The 27,361-nt window shown below is 31.7% G+C and overlaps 2 protein-coding genes across 6 annotated transcripts in view; one reads left to right on the forward strand and one right to left on the reverse strand.

The window, feature by feature from the left end:
* Positions 1 to 27,361, reverse strand: part of LOC126742663 (uncharacterized) — a 222,033-nt gene that overhangs the window by 163,714 nt on the left and 30,958 nt on the right. The gene's annotated exons all lie outside the window — the stretch shown is intronic.
* The window catches only part of LOC126742655 (uncharacterized), an 83,522-nt gene that overhangs the window by 2,408 nt on the left and 53,753 nt on the right, over positions 1 to 27,361 (forward strand). Inside the window, exon 2 of one of the 5 annotated variants that reach the window (XM_050449387.1) lies at positions 8,978 to 9,240. The exons of the other annotated variants lie outside the window; for them this stretch is intronic. The gene's annotated coding sequence lies outside the window, so the exon portion shown is untranslated. The remainder of the gene's footprint in view (positions 1 to 8,977; positions 9,241 to 27,361) is intronic. 5 annotated transcript variants of the gene reach the window in all.

Below are 27,361 nucleotides of genomic sequence, written 5' to 3' on the forward strand. Positions count from 1 at the left end.
ATTTGTCTCCTATATTTTTTAAATTTAAACAAGCAGTTTAATGCAAAAGAATAGATTAAACAGATCTCTATTTAATTTATTATTGGTGTTTATTCAAAACATAAAATATCAAATAAATATAATTCAAAATACTTACCAGTTAAAAAAAAATATAACCTGATCGAATATAAAAATAAAACAAAAATTAAATAAATAATACAAACCCCAACAATAAAATTTACTCTAATATTTTAATAACAAATGCTCAAAATGTCGTCTAGATTTTTATAATAAATGCTCAAAATTATATCTGGTTTGTTTCTTAAAGAGTGTACATAATATGTTGGTCGCGCCCCTTGTAGAGGAAAACGAATTTTAATAGACTTTATATGAAATGTTGATAATTACTATCACAGAGTGGTCAAAAAAATGAATTTAAACGAAATTTAATAAATCTTCTAAAGTGATTGTTTTCCAATGAAAATCTCCTATTTTTATAATTAAGTAGCGTATTAAGCATTAAAAATAGAGATAACTTGGTATGATACCAATGTATTTTGGGTTTAATACAAAAGATACCTTGTAAAGAATTTTAATAATTAACTCTTTGTGATACGATTATCTAAAGCTTAGCTAATCATAGGGTGGAATTTTTATTTATTTTGTATAGTATTATATTTGTAAGTAAAATGTATTTTGTAATAAGTTGATACTTTGCTTTTCAGCAGCAGTTAAAAGTTTACTTAATCGCTTTCTGAAGGTGAAAACGTATTATTGCAAGAAACATTAGCTACACTTTATTTTAAAATAATTCCTCCCAAATCACTCACAATTAACTGCAAATTTATTACTTGTGCATAAAGCGCGCGTGAGCACTTTAGCTATAATATTTATAAAATTGTACTTTTTTAACTATATTTTTTATCTAAAAAGGTGTTTACAAATTAAAAATAAGGAAATATGATATTTTTTCTCATGTTGAAATAATAAAACTTCGATAAAGTAGCGCCAGAAACTCAAAAAATGCATCATCCTCGATGGCGCAGAAAAAAAATTGCATTTACAGGAATGAAAATAAAACTCAGGCATAAACATCGCGTAAACATGAATATTTCTTATGGAACATAACATGTTGGGTTCTCTTAAATCTATAAATTAAAACAAACAAAAAATATTTGCTTTTAAAAAATAAGACTTTTAATAATCATTCACAAAATATAATATACAGTCCATATATTTTAAATTGGCCACTTAATCGTAAAAAACTATTATAAATCGCCTAGCGAATAGACATGGACGGAAATAATTTAAAGATTGCAGAAAACAAAAATCTGTGGAATTTGCGAGATTTTCAGATTTCATTTACGAATTGCAATTTATGAACGTTATGCGATACTATGACTTTTTAAAAAGTAATTTATTTAATAAGTACAACTGACAGCGTGACAGTTTAATATTCTTGTAAAATAATTTTATATACAATGATCTAATAGCTCACAATAATCTAAATGATCTTAAAACTAAGGGCTTATATAGAATAAATATGTTGATGTAGCCAACCACGTTGTGAAGATTTGGCAGTTCTCACGATGATCATTTGGTTAACTACGCCATTGGAAAAGTCTATGGTGAAGAGTCAGCAGTTCTCACGTATATAACTCCTCCCTCCTTAAGAGGCAAACATAATGGAAAATGTTCGCTCCATTTCTAGCTCTTCGTGTCTTGATTCATGAAAAGGTATTACAGTAGTTCCAGGGTTTAGCTTCTGGTATCTTGGAAGCATCTTTTTGTTCTGGATAACCACCAATATTATTACAATGATGATAACAATAATTAAAATGTTGTTGATTATTGCTATAGTCGATACATCAGGTGAGGTTTCTTCGATTGGATGTAATTAAGTTGCAAGGCTCCTTAACTCATATAAGTATTCAAGGTTAACGTGAGTTATATTGGGCATCTTGTATGATTTTGGTTTTTGAAATTCATAATCTTGAATTTCCGGCAATATCAAAAGTTTTCCTTTAATTAATTGGACTTTATTGGCAGACGTCTTGTCATTTAGTTTGATTTCAAAATTTGTAGGAATTTGGACTAGAGTTGGCTCTTCTAGTATTATGCATTGATCAGTTTTACATTTGATCAATAATTGTTTATTTTTAATCGGTAAAATCAAAAATTGTTCATCAGCAACGTGTTTAATGATGGGTTGAACTAATTGAGTTTGTATCGGTATACATCGGTCGTTTGTTTAACAGTTCTGTAGTACAACTCTCTTGCGGATGGAAGTTCTCGAGGAAATAGAACGTCTTTTCAATTTCTGGGCATATGTTGTCTTCGAAACTAAACGTCATCTTCTTCTTGCGCCAAATAAGGATATTTTGGGATAATGATATAATTATTTTGTATAATAGGAAGGAAGTGATGATAGGTGAACTATTTAAGTTTTAATATAGCAAATATAGCAAAAATGATTTCATAATCAAAAAAACTTACTTGTGTTTCAAGAAATTGTTAGTATGACAGACTATTCTTAAAATTTGGTAATGCTTTCGATCATTTCTTTAATTTCATTAACAGATATTATAGAATTATGGACAGCATTAAGTTTTGCGAACGTAATTGCATTTTCAAGATTATCTTTAAAGTTAATCAAATTTATCTAAATTAATTAATTTGATAAATTACGCCTTCAACAGAAATATAAAGATATGTATTATTTATTTAATTTTCTATGTACCGGGTGTACAACTAAGAAAGGTCGCCGGCCATATCTGAGTAACTACTCATCGCACAGCGTAGGGAAAAATAATTTCTGATAAAAGCGGCAAAGAGAAATTTCTGGAAATTATTTACAAGTTCGCCCGATGACCGCTAGAGGGCGTAATACAACATTGAAATAGAAAAAATTGGTTTTATTGAAAATATTTAAAGTAAATCCTAGAGAAGAATGATGCCATTTTAAAGTATGATAAATTCTAAACATTTTTTATTTCAAACTTTTTTTTCTAATGTGTCCAATAAAAGGTGGGGGAAGGGTTGAATATTTATTTCTAAGGTTCTTGATAACTTTGGATTGGTCTAACGAATTTTAACGAGCTTACTTTTGTATTAAAGGATAATTATTAGGCTTTTATGTGGTATAATTACTTAACCGTTTTAGTTGTTTTGTTGAGCGCTAGGGGACGGTTTGTTTTAATTTGTATTTTTTCAGCGATTTTCTGGCAAACATTAAATACAACGATGTATTTTTTTTCATTTAGGCTAAAAGAGCATGAAAAAACATAGAAACTGGCGCAAACCGCAACTTGATATTTTATTTTATTCCGAAATTATAAATTAAAATATTTTTGAACCATGAAATCTGTCGCCGCGCTGGCATTATTGTGTCACATAGTCAATAGTAAGCTTTTGAAACAAATGAATTTGATAAATATTTTCGGAGCCATGATAAAACGTTTATGGTCGATGTCAAATGTAACGTCGAAGACAGTTTTTGAAATCGTTTAAGTTTTTAAAAATGCCAAACGTAATTCCAAACGACATAGCTTTTGATATGCTAGCAGTGTATTTTCAATTAATGTAAAATGCACGCATTGCAGCCCGTATATATGCCCAAAGATATCCTGACAGAAGACACTATAATCATAGAGTCTTTACCGGTTTAGGCTAAGAAAATACTGAAACTATTCGCGGCAATATTCATCGAAGTAGAAGGTGAGGGCGCATAGAGGCACACGTTATAAATATTTTGGCGTATATTGAAATAAACCCTCACATAAGCATCCGAAATATTTCTAGGGAATTGGGAATGTCCCTGGGTACAGTAGAAAATATTCTGAAAGAGCACAGCTACCTATTTTTATTTGTTACAACACTAATAAGCATCCTAATATCTTATATGTCTTTATTGTTTTTTACTTAGACTTCATCCATATCACGTGGTTCTGCACCAGGCGCTTCTTGAAAAGGACTTTGATAACAGACTCAATTTCTGTCATTGGGCTGTTGAACATGGTTAGAGAAGATACCCGTTTATTTATCTCGAAGGTATTATGAACTATACTGAACATTTAGCAGTGATGGTGGTGTAAACCTGCATTATTGGGCAGAAGAAAATCCCTGTTGGATTCGCGAGACTCAATACCAAGGCAGATGGACTGTAAATGTGTGGTGCGGCATTATTGGCGGAAAAATTATTGGTCCTTTTTTTTTCAATCATTTAAATTTTTTGTATGATCTCCCGGGGTTACTGGAAGATGTTGATTTGGAAACAAGAGGGCAAATAATTTTCCAACATGATGGTTGCCCTGCGCATTTTGCAGTTCAAGTTTATCAATACTTAACCAGACAGTATCCTTTGTGGATAGGAAGAGGAAGTATTCGTTATTTATTTCCTGTATTTCCTTGGCCTGCTCGATCCTCAGATCTGACTGTTCTAGATTTTTATCTGTGGGAAAGGATTAAAGATTCAGTTTTTGCCAACCCACCCACAACACAGAACGACATGCAGGACCGAATACGCAATGCCATAAATTCTTCACCCACAGCAGAAATCTAGACATCGGTTCCATCAACGATACAACGACTTCGACTGTGTATTGAAAATGAAGGAAAACAGTTTGAGCATCTAGGACACCTTTAAAAATATAAAACAATTTATTTATTACAAAAATTTGAGTTTTGGAGTTTTATTTTTATTGTTCAAAAACATTTTAATTAATAATTTCGGAATAAAATAAGACATCGAGTTGCGGTTTACGCCACTTTTTATGTTTTTTCATGCTCTTTTAGCCTAAATGAAAAAATTACATCGTTGTATTTAATATTTTCCAGAAAATCGCTGAAAAAGTCCAAAATAACATAAACCGCCCTCTAGCGGTCAACAAAACAACTATGTCGGATAAGTCATTATACCACATAAAAGCCTGATAATTATTCTTGAAAACAAAAGCAAGCTCGTTAAAATTGGTTATGCCAATCAAAAGTTATCAACCATTTTAGATATAAATATTCAACCCACCTATTATTTGAATGATTAAAAAAAAAAGTTTGAAATAAAAAATGTTTAGAATTTATCATACTTCATAATGGCATCATTCTTCTCTAGGATTCAATTTGAATAATTTCAATAAAACCAATTTTTTCTATTTCAATGTTGTATTACGCCCCTAGCGGTCATCGTACGAACTTGTAAATAATTTCCAACGATTTCTCTTTACCGCTTTTATAAGAAATATTTCTTTTCCCTATGCTGTGGGATGACTAGTTACTGAGATATGGCCGGCGACCTCTCTTAGTTGTACACCCGGTACTTTTGCAACATACTCATCCCTTTTTCTAGTTTTTTTTGATAATGAAATGTATGAAATGTATTGTTTTTATTAAATAATCTCTAACTTTTTGTAATTTTGTTATTATATCATTATAATATGTTTTATCATCTGCGTCAACTGTACCAAATAGCCATTTACTTACTTGCCTACTATATTATATAGTCTTCTTTTAACTCTAGGTTATCATTAGGTTTAAAAGTTTATATTATACAATATTGATAAAATATTCTCTTCTTAATATTAAATTGTGAGTAAGACCTATGAAACTTACAGGGTCTGAAGATTTTTTAATTTATTAAAATGTATTTGAATATTATTAAGTTGCTATTTTATTAGAGTTGTATCTACGTAATGCAGAAAAGTATGCTTAGTTTATATTATTTTAGATGGTTCTAGAGAGATAGGAAGAATAGGATTTTTAATGGTAGTTAATTTAACATGGCTACTACGTGTCTCTTGAAATGCTTGGAATATTACAAGCATCAGCGTCAGGTCTTCAAGTGCATTTTTATCCTCCTGTAAAGATTTGTTTTGTTTAGTCTTTGGTCTTCGAGCAAGGTTTTTATATGTTCCAGAATTAGTTTTTAATTTTATTGATCTTTGATCTTTTACAACAGTTTTCTTAAATTTAGATAGGGGATTTACATGGGTTTAGAAGGTTCAAAGTCTGGAGCTTCGTCACGATTCAAGTTTCTTTTGTTAATAATTTGTTTTTTTATAGCTTGATTATTTTGTGCTATATCATCATAAATCTTTTGACAAATTTCTTTGTGTTTTTGAATATAATCGGATACAATAATGTGACCATTAAGATCAAAAGGGTTGTTATTAATTAGATGATCTTTAACAATTTCAAAAGGAGCAATTTTGGTTCTACTATGATTAGAGTTATTATAACCAAGTATAGCACGTTTCATAAGTTGTTCAGTTATGATGTGGTTTTGTTCTTTTTTAAGACAACGATAAGCTTCTATTACGCATAAATGAAATCGTTCTACTGGGGAATTAGAATTACTATTTCACAGTAGTATAATGTATATTTATGTTATAGAGATTACAAAAGTCTTACAAAGTCTTCTTGTTGTTTAAATACATTTAAAGAAAGAATTTATAAAAAGTTCTTGTGTGGTTTTTATAAAAATTCGAGCAATTTTTTCTGTTCTGAAATAAAAAGCATATAAACGTTTTGGTTCTATAAATTCTGAAGAATTATATTATTCTCAGTATAACTCATTCTCAAGAATTGAATTATACTGCGAACTGGATTATTTCAAGAAACAATTACTAAAATTCTTGTATTTTGAAATATCTGTGAAAATTGACATTTAAAAGGATAGATATCACCTTAATCTAGTAATAAAAAATTGATTTTTATAAACTTAAATTATTCTTTCAGAATTAGGAAAATTTAAAATTGGATTTTCTAAAATGTGTGTACTATTTCTAAATCTTCTGAGTCAGGTAAAGCTGAGTATTGTCCTTCTGTCATATCTTTGAAAGTTCCTCCCAGAGATTTTCTAATGTCTTGTATTATATTTATTCTTTTATTATTTTCTGTTCCAACGATAGAAGCTAATTCTTCATTACTGATAAAAGGTAACTCATTAGGGTTTTCTAAAAAAAATTTCTTATGCTATCTTATTTGCGGGTTCATTTATTACAGAGGAAGTTTCTAAAGCATTTGTATCAATTTTTTCTTTTTTAATAATATTTGGAATGGGATAACGATGATTTATTGTTTTCTTTTTAATTTTTCTATAATAACGACACGCCATTTTTATTGATTGGAGGCATCTAATTTTTTTGGATCAATCCATATACGAGAACTCCATGGGCTTGCAGAAGGTCTAATTAATCCTTTTTCCAACATATCAGTTATTTGTGTTCTGACTTTATTTTTATGAATATTGGGATATCTATATGATTGAGTATACAGGGTGTCCGAAAAAAGGAGGCCAATCCGCCGGCTACATATAAAGTGGACCAAAATAACGCGACTTTCGTTATGCCATTTTTTAATTGGGTGCTGGGTATTCAATATACAGGGAGTCAAAATGAGAAATATAAATTCGTTTATTTGAAGTAAGTCGAGTGTTTCATATAATATTAAAGTAAAATTTGGTGTGAGGGGGTTTTTTGGAACGAGAAATTGAAATCCGTTCACGGATTCGCTATACCTTGCAGATGGCGCCACCTGCGGTATTACCTTGTGTTAAAAATATATAAAATATTGCTTACCTTGTGTTAAAAATACCAAAACTTTTCTTGTAAAAAAAGTATTCTTAGTAAATGTCGGCATGAGAATCCGTTTATTAGATATCTTAATTTTAAAATCTAGATACATTTTAACAAGTTAACAAAATAAACGTAAATAATTTTTTCTAAATTAATGCTAAATTACTTATTATAATCAAAATCATAGAATAATGACTCTAAATTATTTGTTCTACGTGACCTCCATTCATTTGTATACACATACGAGCCCTCTTTATTAAAGAAAATCTTTTTTTAGAAAGAAGGCTTTGAAAAATATTTGGTTTCAATCTGAAATGCTCTCCAGCTGCAATGATTCTTTCCCTTAAATGATCCTCGTTAAAAATCGAAACCATGGACACAAAGTCTTTTATACATCCCCAGACTGAAAAATTCATTGAAGGATGGTTAGTTTCAATATAAGGTAATGAATTATAACTAGAAACATGTAGTTCTATTATGTTAGTTCATCTACCATGGCTGGCTCTTAAAAAATTTCATGTTTATAAGTTTTTTCTTGTTTGTCATCATAGTTTTCAGGATTTTCTACACTTCTATCAAGTGCAGTGAAATATTGTTGGGGATAGTCTTCATCATAAGTGTCATTTATATCTTTATCATATGAATCAGTATATTCATTAGTTTCATTAGGATTTTCCTGATTATGTAATTCTTCAAATGTAAAGTTAGGTTTAACATTTGGATTATTTTGGAAATAATTTTGTGTATTTCTATATTGTGTAAGTGGTCTAATACTTCGCAGAGAGGGATTTCTCGAAGTTGTTGACATTGGTTCTGATTTAGGTAAATCTCTTGAATTTATTTGATTGGGTTTGAAAAAAGTTTTTGGTTTTCCAATTGGCCATTGCGTCTTCAAGACTGGCGGGCCTTTTTAGACGTATAATATTTTTCTCTACGCCATTACAACCTGCAGTAAACGTATTTAAAGCAATTTTTTCATAATGCTTTATATGATATATAATTTTAGCTCGTTTGTCAACTAAAATTTTAGCTTTTTTCCATAAGCTTTTCTTGTATACATTCAAAAATATGATGATTTAGTTTATCGTCATTCGTACACTTATTACTATCTATAAAACCTTCGCAACGAATAATAAATTTATTTAGTTTATTACAATCACCATTATATGGTTTAATATTGCTTAATTTAGATCTAAAAATGTCACAGTTAATTTTTGGTGGTGTCATTTCTTCTTTTTCTTTTATAATAAATAAGCCACCATTTGATTAACTTAATTGATCGATATCTGTCATGTAGAATTAAATTTTTTAATATATTTATTATCAAGTTAAAAATTAAAAGCGTTTAATTCGCTAATTATGGATTAATTGGTAAAATTAAAGCGTTCAATTCGCTGTTACTAAAATTATCCCTATAATTTCCCTAGGTTAGGATTTATTGACGCAAAAGGAATAGGCACTTACAGTTACTTCTTCTTCCCGAGATTACTGGAAACCTGTAGACAGCTCTGATGCCAGATGTCGTTGGTTCTTTGGATTACGCTACCAGTGTTTAAAGACTCCCAGAACTTTTTTTCGACATTGAAGCTGCTTTTGGGGCACAACCGAGTGCGCCAATTATAAACGTTATGCGACACTATGACTTTTTAACAAGTAATTTACTTATAAAGTTTAGCTGACAGAGAAACAGGTTAATAATTTTATACAATAATTTTATATATAATAATCTAAATAATCTTAAAACTAAGGGTTTATATGTAAGACCCTGTTTATTTTCTAAAGAATTGAAATATTTTTCTTAGTCATTAAGATGAAATTTATCGGTCTGACCGAAAAGAGGTCCAGGATATTTACAAAACTAAAGCTAGCTCAGCGGTACCGTAAGTAACCAAATACGGTTTACACTTAGCGTTTCCCCTCGGGAATTATTTTTATGGGTTTCGATAAAAGAGTGAGATAAATATTTGGTTTATAAAATTCATTTGAGTTTTGGTCACTAAAGAGTGAAGTTATTTAATAAAAACAATAAAGGGTGTTGCGACGTGAAATAAGCTGTGTTGGTTTGGTGTAGTGTTTTACTACAAGAAAGGGTGAGTGTTATCACAGAGCATGCTTATTTCTATCTTATTGATTACACCGATATTTTACCTTTTTAATTAAAAAATTGATTAATGACATATTTTAATGACCGATTGTTGTTTGTCTTGCTTGTGTTGTTGTGACGATTGTTTATTGTTTTTTTGTTAAGATACTGAGCTGGTCTGGGACCATTGCACAGCTCGTTGTATTTAACAAGGCTTTGTATCTGGAGAGGACCCTCGCGTTTTGGTGTCCATTGCACCCCTCAGTACAAAGTGTGTTATCGTCAAGTGGTCTAGATCGGAGATTGCTGTCTCAATCTCATGTTTTATGATAATGTTTTTGGTAGCATTTTGGCTACGGTTTGTGAGTAATGTAGTGCTCACGTTTTGGCATATTGAACGATTGTATATCATTCAATATCAGTACGTTGTCGTTACTGGGACATTTAACAATCGGATAAAAATAATAAATTGGTGAATAATGAATTTTGGGATATTTAAGTTAAGTGGTTAAATGTTGGTGAACATGAATTAAATGGTTATCGTAAAAGTAAAATCACTGAGCAAGTTTAAAACATATTAATTCATATTTTTCATATTAATGAGTTTTGCTTAATATTTTTATTATTAATTAATTTTACGGGAATAAGTGTGCTCAGGTTACTTTTATTATTTCAGGTCTACACGTCACCATCTCTACTTTGGAGTCGCCCAAGCGTCCAGTTGTTTTACAAGGTGTTTATTCTATTTTTATGATTTATTTTGATTATTTTGGACTATTTTGAATTTATTTAACGTATTAAAAATTATACAATTATTTAAATGACGTTCACAGGTTTTAAATATTATAGAATTTTTCAGAAGTGGGATAAAGAGCAAATAAACACCGGGCGTGACTCTAAGGTTTGATGGTGTTGGTAGACATTTATGGTTTAAAGAAAAAATAAATAAATAAATAATAATAATAATAATAATAATAATAATAATATTTAGTTTGTGTTGCATTGTTATGAATATTACGAGTATTTATTTTGTTCTTTTTTTTTTCTCTTTTAAAGATTTTTAAATACCGCATACATTTACATCCCTTTTCTTGGTTAACATGAGTCGTAAACGAGCGCGTGATCTTTCATTGTCTGATGACATGAATAACGTAGGTAGTACTTGTAGTGGACAGGGCGAAAATCAAAATAATGATTTTAATCGATTCACTAACATGATGGAAGAATTTTTTAAGAGCAATTCTAATTCTCGTAAAGCGGAAACATCTGTTAGGGGAGATGTTATACCGATTTTTAATCCCGAAGATAGTGATCAGGTTGATAGGTTACAAGGTGGTGTATACTTTACCAGTTTAGATATGAAAGCAGGTTACCATCAAATCCCAGTCGCAGAAAATTCCAAACGATACACTTCATTTGTTACACCTTCCGGACAATACGAGTTTAACCGAATGCCATTTGGCTTAACGAATTCACCCCGAACTTTTCAGCGATTTATGAACCAAATACTAAAACCTGCTGCTAGTTACGCTGCCGTTTATTTAAACAATATTCTTTTACATAATAGCACAATAGATCAAGCACTTCACAGTTTAGAAAATATCCTACATATATTTCGCGCCGAAGGTTTAACACTAAATCTAAAAAAATGTTCGTTTTTAATGAGTTCAGTTTCATTTTTGGGTTTTGAAGTGGGTCAAAGTGAAGTACGCCCAGGTAAAGAAAAGATTAAGGCCGTCGAACAATTTCAACCCCCAACATCTGTGCACCAAGTGCGACAATTTATAGGGCTGACAGGGTACTTTAGGCACTTCGTAAAAGATTATGCTATAATAGCAAAGCCGTTAACCACATTAACGAAGAAATCTGTTAAATGGAATTGGGGTGAACATGAGATGAACGCTTTTAGAAAATTACAATCAGAATTAATTAAAAGACCAATTTTAACATTGTTTGATCAAACTTTACCTACCGAAGTTCACACCGACGCGAGTATGTTAGGTTTAGCTGGAATTCTTTTACAATTACATCCAGACGAACGTTTTCATCCAGTAGCTTATTATAGTAGACAAACCATAGGGGCAGAGCAGAATTATTATTCTTACGAGTTGGAAACTTTGGCAGTTGTTGAAAGTTTAAAGAAATTTCGAAGCTATCTTCTAGGAATTGATTTCACTGTGGTTACAGATTGTAATTCTTTAAAGGCAACTAGTGAAAAGAAACAAATTATTCCAAGAATTGTACGATGGTGGCTTCAACTTCAAGAATTCCGTTTTGATGTTAAATATAGACCAGGCAATCGAATGAAACACGTGGACGCTCTGAGTCGTCACCCTTCTTCTACTGAACAATCACCAAATACGTTAAATATATTCCATATCGAACAAGCGGATTGGGTGCTCTCTGGACAACTTACCGATTCTAAGATTAATGAAATAAAACAAGTTTTATTGAGACCTCCACAAGTGTGTGACGTAAGCCAGAAGATCGCCGGTGGATCTAAGCTTTCGGAAGCCGTATTGATGATCGCTGATTAGTCCAGATGATTCCAGATATCTTAACAGTTGTTGGTTGACTGCTTTCTCCATAATCTTCGATATAACTGGAACTAGTGCAATCGGGCGGTAATTGGACGGCATCGTCTTCTTACCCTTTTTGGGTACAGCTTGCATTTGAGCAGTTTTCCAGCTTGTTGGAAATGAGCCCTGTTTGTACGATGCCGTGAACAGTCTACATAAGGGAGGAGTCAATTCGTCTGCACAACGTTTTAGTACTAGGGCTGGAATTCCATCGAGTCCAGAAGCTTTGTTTGTGTCTACGCTTTTAAGAATTTTATTTATAATTCGTTGGGGAAACGAAATTTCTCCCATCGATGAATTCACCCTTGGCAAATATGGCGGTGTTTTGCCTTGCGAGTGCACAGTAGAATTGGACGCGAAGAGTTTACCCAGTAAGTTGGCTTTTTCCCTTGCTGTTACCGCGATAGAACCATCATCTGCTGTTAGGGGTGGCAAGGCCGACTTAGCAATTCCTTGACTAACGGCTTTCGATACCGACCAGAAAGATCTTGTTCCATTTGTGCAGTTTAGCAATTTGTTTTTGATCCTGTTGTTGTGACTCTCTTTGCATTCATCAATAATTCGCTTGCAGCTATTTCTGGAGGTTAAAAAGTTTCTCCAATTTTCGGTGGAAGGATGTTGACGCCATTTGCGATATGCTGCGTTTTTAGTGTTTACTGCCTTTTTGCAATTCAGGTTGAACCATTGCTTGTTGTTTGATCTGCATTTAGTAGAAAAAGGGATATAAGCTTCCATTCCTGCCAAGATCGTCTCTGTAATTTGGTTTGCACATTCTGAGATGTTATTGGTTCATTCGATTTTTGTATAACAAGCGTAATTCTGGGAGAAAGGAAGGATTTCTTTATCCAATTCGAAAAGATTGTCATCCATTTAATATGTTTCATATTGATCATCTAGGACCTTTCCCTAAAAGTAAAAAATCAAATGTGTATCTGATTGTTGGCATTGATGCTTTTACGAAATTCTGCTTTTTACAACCTGTCAAATCCACTAAAACAAAATATGTTATTGAATACCTCAAGAATATTTGTGCAGCCTATGGATCTCCTAAGTTATTAATTACTGATCGAGGAAGTTGTTTTACTGCTTATCTCAAAAATTTCTGCTTACAAAATAATATAAAACTTGTACTCAATGCTGTTGCAACACCACGTGCCAACGGACAAGTGGAAAGGCTAAATAGAACCATATTAGGGGCTCTTCTTTCTTCCACCTTAGAAGAAGATACTTGGGATGATAACGTTAAGAAAATTCAATTTGCAATAAAAAATGTAGTAAATAAATTAACAGGAAAAACAGCCAGTCAACTTTTATTTGGATATTCACCAAGAGGATCTAGTGACAGTATTTTACTTGATGAAGTTCAACAAATTCCGGATATTATTAATAATTTGTTAGAAATAAGAAGAGAAGCTGCTGAAAAGATAGCCTTATCTCAAGAACAACAAAAGAAATATTTTTATAAGAAAAGAAAGCGTCCGAAGAGATATAAAGTTAGTGACTTAGTCCTGATTATGAAAAATCAACCTGCCACAGGAACGAGCAAGAAACTATCTGCACCATATGACGGTCCAATGGTCATAAAAACAGTACTACCAAATGATCGCTACATAGTAGTTGATATGATAGGGTCACGTCGTCTCACTCGAAAAGCGACATATGAAAATGTTATTGCGGTTGATCGTATGCGACCCTGGGTACCAGCTGGTGGAGTTTCATCTGGTGAGTCGGATCTGAGCAGTGATGAAGAAGGGGTAGTTCTGTCCGATCCTAATGCTGAGGATGCTGATCAACTCGAGACGAGTTGATAGCAGGATGGCCGAATGTAAGACCCTGTTTATTTTCTAAAGAATTGAAATATTTTTCTTAGTCATTAAGATGAAATTTATCGGTCTGACCGAAAAGAGGTCCAGGATATTTACAAAACTAAAGCTAGCTCAGCGGTACCGTAAGTAACCAAATACGGTTTACACTTAGCGTTTCCCCTCGGGAATTATTTTTATGGGTTTCGATAAAAGAGTGAGATAAATATTTGGTTTATAAAATTCATTTGAGTTTTGGTCACTAAAGAGTGAAGTTATTTAATAAAAACAATAAAGGGTGTTGCGACGTGAAATAAGCTGTGTTGGTTTGGTGTAGTGTTTTACTACAAGAAAGGGTGAGTGTTATCACAGAGCATGCTTATTTCTATCTTATTGATTACACCGATATTTTACCTTTTTAATTAAAAAATTGATTAATGACATATTTTAATGACCGATTGTTGTTTGTCTTGCTTGTGTTGTTGTGACGATTGTTTATTGTTTTTTTGTTAAGATACTGAGCTGGTCTGGGACCATTGCACAGCTCGTTGTATTTAACAAGGCTTTGTATCTGGAGAGGACCCTCGCGTTTTGGTGTCCATTGCACCCCTCAGTACAAAGTGTGTTATCGTCAAGTGGTCTAGATCGGAGATTGCTGTCTCAATCTCATGTTTTATGATAATGTTTTTGGTAGCATTTTGGCTACGGTTTGTGAGTAATGTAGTGCTCACGTTTTGGCATATTGAACGATTGTATATCATTCAATATCAGTACGTTGTCGTTACTGGGACATTTAACAATCGGATAAAAATAATAAATTGGTGAATAATGAATTTTGGGATATTTAAGTTAAGTGGTTAAATGTTGGTGAACATGAATTAAATGGTTATCGTAAAAGTAAAATCACTGAGCAAGTTTAAAACATATTAATTCATATTTTTCATATTAATGAGTTTTGCTTAATATTTTTATTATTAATTAATTTTACGGGAATAAGTGTGCTCAGGTTACTTTTATTATTTCAGGTCTACACGTCACCATCTCTACTTTGGAGTCGCCCAAGCGTCCAGTTGTTTTACAAGGTGTTTATTCTATTTTTATGATTTATTTTGATTATTTTGGACTATTTTGAATTTATTTAACGTATTAAAAATTATACAATTATTTAAATGACGTTCACAGGTTTTAATTATTATATATATAGAATAAATATGTTGATGTAGCCAACCACGTTGTGGAGATTCAGCAGTTCTCACGATGATCATTTGGTTAACTACGTCATTGGAAAATTCTATGGTGAAGAGTCACCCATTTTCACGGATATAACTTGCGTTCTAATGTATTATTTATGAATTTTTGTATTAAAAATGTCTTAAAATTTCTTTTTAATAAGACTTATTTCTCTAAAAATATCTAGATATTATTATAAGTTTTATAGTTTTATACTATTAAATAATATAATAATTATTATATTGATCCTCCCGTCTCACCTATACCCCTAGGCTTCAGATAACTTTGTGCACCTATAGTAGGCGAGTAGCCGAGCGCACGAAATGTATGCGTGCACGTTGTCATATGCCATCCTTTATGCACCTCGCTATGCGTAATGATTAAATCGTCAACCTAAGTATCAAATTCTTATTTTAAAAGTAAGGGAATAGTATAATGAAATAAAACTTATTTGAATATAATATGATAATGAAATAAGCATTATTTTCAAATAATTTCATTCATAAGATAATAAAATATATTTTAAAATTAAATTTAGGTCATATGAAAATAGTAGAATAAATTTAATCGGAAATGGTATTCTTGTGGCATAACAAAAACTCTTTTAATATTGTCTGCACCTGTGCGCTTTTCAAATTATTCACTTCAAAACAGATAGACTATACTCGCCTTACACACTCTCCAGGGTATATAAGGTTTAAGTTTATATGCAGTACTACGTTAAGAATAAATATAGCATTTTTCAAGAAATTTAAGATGATTCCACTCGACCTATTTAAGATTTTAGGGGTGTATCTCTGTCCAAGAATTGCGGGTAATGGTGAGATAATATGCTTGTTTTTGTTCCCCCTTATTTTATAATTATATATATATTATAATTTTGTTTTTTTGTTTATCTGTTTTTACCATTTTTTTATTCAGTTTTTCGTTCTTGTTCTTCAGTTTCTTTCGTTGGGTCAAAAAAAATGTCGGTTAATAGAGTTAACCGACAATGCCGCTTGCAACATTGGTAAAATTTGTAATGCCTTAAATTATAGAACTATTATTATATCGCTTTTCAATTGCAAGTTATCTTTGATAAAGATTATGTAAGTAACTTACATCGTAAATTTTCAAAAAGTCGATATCTTTTTTTTAAATATTTATCAAGCCAGCGTCCCACAGGTTTCCAAAAGCCAAATCGGCTACCAATTTCACGGTTTTTATATTTTGCTGTATTGAAAAACTTGTTATCTAAGTTAAACTTTATAAAACCTGGAAAGTATGTATAGTAAGTACGGAGAGTTTACGCACGGTAGGAAATAAAATATCTTCACAGAAAGAAAATAACTAAATCAGGCATGGGCATTTTATAACATAAAACTTAAACCAAATGCATAACAGATTTTGGTAATATAGGCTAAAATGTTTGCTTCAATTGACAAAATGTCATTATAATGTTTTGTTGGTTTTATTATGAAAAACTAGGCAAATAATTTCTTTTAAATCCCTCACGTGGCCGCTAAACTGTAGTGGAAGCACCGTATTTGATAGTATTTTTTGAATAGATAGAACAAACCAAAGAAGTTTTCCCTCTTCATAAAATATGTCTAGAATTTTATGTCGAATATAAAAAATATAATACACAGGGTATTCAAATCACAGACCCCATTACATACGCAACCATTCGATTTTCAAATATCTATTCCAAAAGGTTCGAATAATATATAAATGGCTTTGCCATCTGAATGTTCTTAATATGATTGGCTAACTATATACTAGCATTATGACAGTTCTACCGTTGATTGAATATTTGGGAAGATTCGCAATCCGGTGTTTTAAAATGTACTTGGTCAACTATTGATCACCGTCCAGTTTCGTTTACCGAGTGGTGCTGCAGCCAAGCGGCAGGAGCAATTCATGTAAGCTAAGTGAGGTTTAAGAGGCTAAAGAATCGTGAGGTTTTCAACGACATCGAAGCGAATCGAACGACAACGAATCTCCGCTTACGCAACCGTGTTGGTTATTTTTTTAAGACAAGGATGATGCTGCCAACTATTTTTTTTATTATTTTTTTTAAACATACAACACAATATAATGATGTCATTTAGATGGTCAAGTGATGAGAAATACGTTTACTGACTGAAACAACTTCTTTTTAAAAATGTATTTTATTGAAAGAAATATACAAAGAATCGATTTACTACTAACAGATACAATGAACGAGTAGGAATACTAAAACTAGGGAATTTACATGCATTTATAGGTTCGGTAATTTACGTATTATCTGCTGATTTAATGGTTCCTGTGGGAACAGTTAAAATGGGCTTCCGAGGAATAACAGAACTATGTAGAAAATATCCGTGGAAACGTAGCTACATAACTTGAGTGATGTATTTAAGGGTGGAGGTTTGCTGAAAGTTCTTACAAGTTAAATTTTATAAACATTTATTAATTAGTTACTAACCAAAACTTTTTAACCAAAAGTTTAATACAAGTTATAATTCCAACAACAAACCTGTTGCACTTAATTTAATAAAAACTAATATAAAAAAATATGTAGGTAGAATGTTAAGATATAAGTATTAATTGATACTTAATTGCCAATTGTTAAAACTATATTTAAAACTAGAAAAAGCTAGAAACAAAAAATGTTGTTTAAAGACACCGTATCACGTGGTTTTTAGGATCATTGTCAGGATGCCCAAAATAAGGATGGGGATCTGGGAAACGGTGGAAGATAGCAGATGGTATACTTAGAGGAAAGTTGCGCAATATAGTTCTTTATTAAATGCAGTTTGAAAAATGCCAAATACTTCCTAAATTTTTGAAAAAAACTGAAATGTGGCAAAATCATTTTAGTTTTTTTCTGGCGTTATTTAAAAATATATAATAAAATTATTTATTAAAATAATATATTATTGTGGCCACTTTTTCTCTCCAATGCGATGGCAGCTTTAAATTTAAAATACGGCGTTCGGTCTTTAGAGAGCCATCATCAACTTTGTTTTTCCTTGTCGGCGCATGCTGGCCATTTGCGGGTTTAAATAGCCTATAGTAATTAGTTAGAAATTAATTACTATCTCTCTTTCGCTCATGGAGCTCTTACCGAAATTTATCGTTAAACATACAATTTTTAAAAAAGTAAAAAAAAAATATATGTTTAACTTTGACTTTTAATTGTAATTTCGTTAATTTTTGTTGTACCTTTACTGTTTGTTATATTTTAATGTATTTCTCTTAAAAGGAAAAATTAATTTTAGAGTCTGATGGTAAACTCATCGAAATGCATAAGTCTTGACAAAAGATTAGCATTTTCATCTCTGGAGGAAAATGTTCCCGCGCTTTCCAATCCGCTATATTTTAGAATGATGTTTAGCATTTCTTGTATCACTGTTGAGATGCCTTCTCATTTTTTTTTAATAGGATCACCAATTCATGTACGTAAGTTCAGACTTCGACCTCTTACAGTCGAATTATGGCCAACAGGTCGTCAACGAGTAGCATCCACAAGAAAGGAGATACAGTAAACTCTCGTTTATTTCCACTCCCATTTATTTTAACTCCTATTTATTACAACTCTCGCCAAATGCAACGCGACACTTCTTCGGAGCTGGTACCCACCCCAATTCACTTCATTGACTGTTGTTTAGTCTCCGGAGTTTGGTAATGAATCCATGTTTTGTCGACAGTAATTAATCGGCGTAAAAACTCAACACGATTCTTTTGGAACAGCTGAAAAGTCTCGCGCGACCTGCCATCCATACGCGTTTTTGGGTGATTGTCAACAAACGCCGCACCCCTCATGTGGATAATTTTTTCATGCACAAATCTTCATGTAAAATCCTATCTCGTTTAATGGATATCCCGCAAGCCTTAGTAATTTCTTTAATCGGCGATCTTTCATCACGGTTATGTGCACTCAGCTGATGACATCGTCCGCGGAAACGCGGTACGTCAAGAACTTTCATCGTCAAAAATGCTCGTACGACCGCGTTTAAACTCGGCAATCCAATGTTTCACGGTTGTAAATGAGGGCAAAGATTCAACATACACGGAATACTCTTCTTTCACTTCCCGAGTTTTTTCCTTTTCAAATAGAGGAACTTAATTGCCTTATCACCGCGCGGTATTCGAATGTATCCATTTGTTTAAACAATTGTCAACTGTCAACTTTGGAAGAATACAATGTGTTTTGTACTGATCGAAATGACTTGAAATTGTTATGCTATACATATGTAAAGGCCATCTATCCGTAAACGAGAGATTTTGAATATACAGCGACATTTTGCCGGTAAGGCCGGGAACTTTTCAAATGACATATTTTTAACAATACATAAATACGCATGTTACATTGTAGCTTTTTTTTAGTCAATCTCGCGCGGCCCTAGAGTGCACACGTTCGCCCTGTAAGGAGATCCTTATTCTTTTGTCACTCAGCATGACTTTGATCCAGTTGCAGATAAGAGAGCTGAGTCCTCTGGCTGCTTTGATTTCGGCAAGTTGCTGATGCTTGTTATAAGATTGTTGAGAGCTAAGTTTGTCTATTTACCTGCCTGGTAGGCATATTAGTGGACATTGAGGGCACCTTGAGAGCAACTTGTAGATTGTCCCGCTTCACCTTGGACAGTTTTCATGATAGGCTGTTACAATAGGTTTAGACATGTATGTAATTTAGCTGATCATGATCCTTTATTATTAGGACGATTTATATCCGACCCAGTCAGTGTTTATCACGTTCCTGTACTTAACTGTCTGTTACCGATAGCAATGTCAAACCGTATATTTCTGTGATCTGGGAATAATGACTCGGATGACATCCAGTTTCTGATCTTGCTGCCGATATAATTTGAACTAATAGTTAGATCTAGTACCTTTTTTCTATTTTTAGTAATACAGATTGGCTCATGTACTGTATTATTAATTGTTATTTCCTCCTCAAGTATATATTTGAAGAGAGACTTACCTCTGTGATTAATATTTGTGCTACCCCAGGCTATGTGAAGAGAGTTTGCATCACATTCCAAGATAAACTGCACGTTTTTCTTTTTGCAATATGCAATCAGATTTTGCACCATCTGTGGAGGAGATTATTTTTATCACCCTTAAGTTTACATCGCCCGAGAAGTATGCAGAGCATTTTATTGCCTCCGCAGCACCCACGAAAGAGATCTGTTTATCTTAATTTGTTCAGATAGAAAACAAAAACATGAAAATCAGTTTTTATTTCAATAAGTATTTAAAATGTTGCCCGTTTTTGGCCAAACAATGATATAGGCGATGTTCAAATTCCTGACGGACATTTTCAAAAACATGTTGTGGGATATTATGGCAGCTGTCGATGATGCATTGACGAACTTCATCCAAACTTTCAGGTTGGGGAGTAAACACAATAGATTTCAAATGACCCCATAGAAATAAGTCTAACGGCGTTATATCAGGAGATCTAGCAGGCCATTCTATAGGCCCCCTTCGCCCTATCCATTTATCTAGAAACTCGTCGTCTAGCCGTTGCCGAACGGGAAGAACATAGTGAGGAGGAGCGCCGTCTTGCTGGAAATATATTTCATCCTCATCAAGTATAGGGTTTTCATCATCATCGATTTGGTTTTCAGTGGATTCAGTGATAAGCGGATTGATGGTATTTTCCAACATATGTCTCCATTGAAATTTCCGTTAATAAATAGTATCCGCCCATATATTAATTTTTTGAGGATACTGGGTATGCCCTTCTACAAATGCATGAGGATTTTCATTGCTCCAATATCTACAGTTACGCTTATTAACAAATCCATTTAGATAAAATGTGCATTCATGGCTGAAGCAGATATTCTTTACATAAATAGTGTTATCATTAATCGCTTCAGTCATTTTGTCACAAAACTCAACTCGCCTATCGAAATCGTCTTCGGTTAACTCTTGCAATATTTTCATTTTGAATGGATGAAATTTATGAGGTTTGATCTGTGTGAACATAGCCTAATGAAATACCAGTGGCAGCAACAGTTTTGCGTAATGAAGTATTACGATTTATTCCAAAATGACCCAAAACTTTAACTTGAGCGGCTTCATCCAAAATTCGCCGATGATCCGTTTTTTATTTGCAACAGATCCAGTTTCAGTAAACTTAGTAATAAGGTCCAAAACATACCTAGGCGAAGTTATCTTCTCCGGATGTCTGGCGTTAAACGTGACGGCAGTTTGCCGAGCACATTAATTTTGGGCACCATATATTAGAATAATTTCCACTCTTTCGGCCAGTGTCTAAACCATTTTGGAGGTAAAATCTTCAATTCAACAAATAAATTTTCACTATTCCAAGACTGTCACAAATGTAACTGACGGTAAAATAAATTTTTATAATAAATTTATTTTCCTTAGCAACTATAAATAACTAAGCAGATATAACAATAAATACAGTTCGCTCAGGATATCTGTGTTGATTAAAAGAATGCGGAAAAAAAAATCAGGTTGTTATTTTGTTTTTTCCACGTCTAATCTTCGGAATTGCTGTTTATGTTGGTAGTTTCCGTTTTAAATTATAAACGAATTGTAGATTTGGCAAACCCTAACGGGCAACATTTTGAACACTTGAAATAAAAATTGATATTTTCATGTTTTTGTTTTCTATCTGAACAAATTAAGATAAACAAAGATTTTTCTAATTTTCCCGAAAACGAATCGACCGATTTAAAAAAATCAAACGTCAAAATAAAAGACTTCAAAAGACCTTTTAAATAAGCTATTACTCGATACCCCTTGCCGTTTAAAATTTTTAAGAGGGTGACCCTGGGGGGCAGAGGGTGAAGTAATTTTAGGTTAGAAAATTGTCCCCCTAGAAACCTTTTGACGTATTTCGGCGTTTTTTTTTTAAACAGTGGTTTTCGATAAATCCGTGGTGGGAAGTTTTCAAATGAACACCCTGTATAAAAAGACTTCCTGACTGATAATCAATGTACAGCCCAAACGGTAAAACCTAGAAATATGAAATTTGGAGACAAGATTCCTATGGTTATGTAGACATCCACTAAGAAGGGATTTTTTGAAATTCCATCGGGAAGGGGTTGAAACCACCCCTTAAGTGTCATAGCTTCAAAACTAACGACTTTTTTAAAAAGCGGTGAAACACGTCATTTTTATTTTATTTTATTACTCAATTTCTATTTTTTTGTTTTTTTTTTAAAGGGTTAAAACCACCCTTTAGGATTTTAACACTATATGCATCCATCATTTTCCAGCTACCTCTTTAATAAAATTGAATATACATTTTTTTGAAATACAAACATGTTAAACATTTTACAAAATGCATAATTTTTTCATAAATATCAGTAAACAATTAAATTAGGACCGCACGGGATGGGAATACCATGGGTTGGGTCATATGAGCCGAAAATTATGTGTAATTTAAAATTTTAAAACATGTTTTTTTATTATAGATATTTGGCAAATTTTCTGCTATCCTTTTAACTAGAAAATGAAAAGAATATTTTTAAGAAATGAGATAATATAGTGTGAAAATGGCATTTAAATGTTGTTTTCGATGGACACAACATTAATAGCGCTAAAAACATAGAAATTAATAAAAAATTTAGCCTAATTACTAGTAGTAGTAGTTTATTTATGTGAAATTAATTGCTGCACAAGAAATTAATTTAGCCGCCAAGTTACCCTGATTTACAAATCACCAAAAATGCGGAATAAAATTTCCAAGCGTGTGGCATTTCAAATTATTTCAAAAGTATTATATGATAAAGAACCAGGGTTTAATTTTACCAATGAAATAAAACGTGATATTTTGAACGAAATTTGTTTGAAATTAATTAATACTAAATATGGTTATATGTTAATTATACTTAAAAAAATCTTTAAAAATAAAATGTTCAAAAAATTTTATTTTGATAATTTGTCATTATCAACGGGCATAGAACATAATGTATGCATTAAAAAATTTTGTCAAGAAACTTTAGAACATTATTTAAAAAAAAAATTTACGAGTATTAGTCATGAAAGCAAGTTTAGCAGAATTAAAACACATATGTTATCAATTTCAAATGAAACAAAACAATAAAAACTATAATAAAATGTGTTCTATGTGGAAGAGACTAAAAAAGACTGGAAAATTAACAAATATAGGTGAAACTAACTTAACTAATGATAATTCTTTTAAATTAGATCATCCATCTTTTGATTTAGAAGTTTCAAATATTAACTCAGTATTAGAGGTTGGGGCTAAGACGAAAGATAATTATTTTTTGCAAAATCTACCCAATAGTACACCATGCTCTAGCAGTGAAAATAATTGTAACAGACAAGAATATGTAAGTACTACCCATTACCATGACATAGCACCTGATTTATCTTTGAAAGAAAAGACCAATAAATTGGACATAACACCCAGTAATTTTGACATACCGAAAGAAATATTAAATCTTTCAAGCCCCCATGTCTCTAACCCTTTATTACCACCGAATTCAAAAAACATTTTTCCATCCACATTTAAAGACACAATCAAAGACTGCATTTTTTTAGTGGCACATTTTCCATAGAGAAAAATATTTTTAAAATGATTTATAAAGGAGGAAAACTTGTTTCTAAATTCTATCCCTACTATTTGAAAAACCGTTTAATTTACATGTTATTCAATTCAATGAAACATGTTAACAATGTTTGCACAATAATGTTTAAATACACAAAATATTTAAAGTCACACCTGAAAGCAAAAGAGTTTATTTCTAATACTATACACTGCTACTATACAGCGGTAATAAACATAACCTCTTCTAAAAGAATTTTTCCCATATGTTCTATGGTGTATATTTAAATTACTACACGATTTTAGATATTTTTGTTTCATAAATTTTGGCCTTCTTTTTCAGTTATTGTTACCGATTTTTCTTTTGCCACTTTACAAGCTATTTCAAAAAGCATTCAATCGTTGTACTCTCTTAGAGTAAATAGCAAAGTGCTATAGTATTATTACAGGCATGTCCGAACCATCAAATGACATGATCATTTTAAATTTATGCTGCGCCCACTGGATGAAGATGGTTTCTAAGGATGTGGAAAATTTTTGTTACAATGATGATCAAAAATTTTTTTTTAAAGATTTGGTGGCTGCAGCAATTCTAATCACCGATATAGCCCAATTAGATATTTATGTAAAAAATTTTGCTATTATTACAACATCTGAATATTCAAATCCTCATGTCTTAAAAGCTGTAATGAAACTCTCTAGCAACAACAATAACTGTTTGGAAGATTCTATTTCCGAGTCACTTGGTTTCCGGAAAACTCAGAAACAGCGGAAGATCAAGGTATATACAAGGCGAGTCCATTTTACAAGAGGTATTTTAACATCCTAGAAACTATTAATCCACTCAAAATTGATTCCGGAGATGACAATCTATTTTTTAATAAAGATATTTTTATTTTATTTATTAAGAAATATATACCTCTTATTCCGTTATGGACCGCAATTATGATTAGGAAAAGGGTAAGCATAAGCAATTCAGTTGTGGAAAATTATTTCTCTCAATTGAAAAATTACTCATTACAGGGGGAAAAAAATATTAAATGCTCGCCGTTTATAAGGAAACTTCGGGAAGATATTTTGGCATTAAAAGAGGAATCCGATTTAGGAATACCAAAAAAAAAAAACTAACCAGACCCGACGAAGACGAAAAAATGTCCCAAGAAATGTGGAGTAAAAAAACAAAAAAAACATATGTGACCCATTTTAAAGGACACTATTTACAAACTAACAGCAAAATGCTAACATAAATAAACATCGCAAAAGTAACAATCAAAAAACAAGAGAATACTGTAGAGAACACCAGGGATTTGTGCATAAAATGTAACGCTTTTCTAAAAAACCTGTGTCTCTCGAAGTCGGAAAGAAAGGACTTAGAACAAAAAACAAGGCTTCAAAGAGAATGCGATCTTTGGAGAAACGAACGATCAGTTCGTGTGACAGCTTCATTTTTTGCAAAAAATTTGCAAAGCAAAAGAGTTCATTTAACTCAATAATTCAAAGTATAACAACAAAAAAACAATTTCGCACCCCTGCACCCGATTATGGAATTTTGAATGAAGATAAAGGAAGAAAAGCATACTCTAAATTAAAAAATGTTAAGGTAACTAAGACCGGGTTAGTAATACACCAGAACTATCCATTCATCGCTGCTTCACCAGATGGACTCGTGGGCGATGATGGAGTAATAGAGATTAAATGATAGTACAAAATAAGAGATAAATATCTTGAAAACAAGAATTTAGAATTTTTATTAAAAAATTGCGAGGTAAGTAAAAAACATAATTTTTTTCAAATTCAAGGAATATTAGAGGTGACCAACCGTAATTGGTGTGATTTGGTTTTATATAAAGACAAGGACATGCGCATTTTTAAAATCTATCGGTCTGAGGAATTTTGGAAAACAATGCTAAGTAGATTACAATCTTTTTATTATTTTCATTTACTTTCGGTTTTAGTCAATCCTAGAATCAATTTAACCTACGATCAAGAAAATGGCGTACTGAAAAACATTTAACATTCTTTGACCATGGTTTAGTCCAAAATATTAACTACTACCAAAACTTAAAACCCAAAAGGCAATACGCCGTTACTTGTTTAAACAATATTGTTTATAGCGAATTACTCGTTGACGATTGTCTGTCACTAAACGACAAGGAACTTCTTTCAAGTTTTGTAATCGATCATGCATTATTTCTATTAAACAAAAATGCATACCAAATGTTTTCAGTTGAAAAATCAATCAATAACAAATGTTGTAATGCCAATTCAGAGAAATAATCACTACGTGTTAGCTCTTTTAAACTTTATAACGCGAATTTTTATTTCTGGATCCATTGGGAAAAGAAGCAGAAGTAGGCAATTACTTTTATAAAAAAAATGTTAAACTTGCTAAAGCTTAAAAAAAATTCTCCACAAACATGGATATTTAAAACAGTGCTACAGAAAGATTCGTTTAGTTGCGGAATTTTCGTAATATTTTTTTTCACACAACAAATTATGATAGCTTGTCAGAAATTGATATAAATAGTTACAGAAATGAGCTAAAAAGCATGCTTCTCAGTAGCTCCGACAATTTGAAACAAAAATGTCTTTTTTGTGCTCAAGAAATTTTGGCTAATGGTAATATTTTTGAGTGTATTTCATGTTTTAGATTAATCCACGATCAATGTTTATTAACAAGCGACGACATTAAAAATAAAACCTCCAAACAAATAAAAACACTTAATCACCTTTGTGATTTGTGCCGGTTAAATTAGTTTCTTGTGTCACATATAAAATGATATAATATTGTCTATAATGTAGATACCTGATCTAAGTAAACATTATATTATATTTATCTCTGTCTTTAGACAAATATAATATGTGTATATTTCTGTATAGTCCCGATAACACTGTACACTGTGATAGCCGATTTCCTTTACGTTACAACATTTAATATACCATTCTAATTTTGTGATTTTGTTGGTTCGTGTATATTATTTTTGTTAAAAAAATGGATATTTGATATTTCCACTTACATCTTATAATAAACCGTTTTTTTTTCATTAGTGCAAAGATATTTATATTAAATATATGTTATTTCCCAATTAAGTTTTTATAGAGTTAATGTATATTTATAGTTTATCTCTTTTTTGCTGTGATCTTGTCACCTTTTGCCAAATATTTTAGTAATAATCTAAACACTATTTTTATACCTGTTATTGCTGGAAGTAGCTCTTAAATTATATGCTAAATATGTAATAGATTTAAAATATATTATATACGTACATAACAATTGTTTGTCTAATAATTTCGTACATTAGAAAACGTTGAAGTGTAACCAATATAAAAATTTCAAAAAACCTATCTACGTTTATCTTACTTTCTAAATCCTGAAAATTAAAAACATCACAGAAAAAATATTTTTTTTATAGGAAAAAAATTATCTAAAAATTATCTATAAAAAACTATCTCTAAGTTGAACCCCCCTCTGACGGGCGGTAAGTGGTAATGGATGGTATATGAAAATTTGTTATTAATTAGGGAGTATGTGTGCTAAATCTTATTTTGCAACTCGATTTCTTTCTGATAGAAAAAAATATTTATAAATTCATAAGGGTGAATCA

This window comes from Anthonomus grandis, chromosome 12 (assembly GCF_022605725.1).
Source record: "Anthonomus grandis grandis chromosome 12, icAntGran1.3, whole genome shotgun sequence".
Taxonomy (NCBI): domain Eukaryota; kingdom Metazoa; phylum Arthropoda; class Insecta; order Coleoptera; family Curculionidae; genus Anthonomus; species Anthonomus grandis.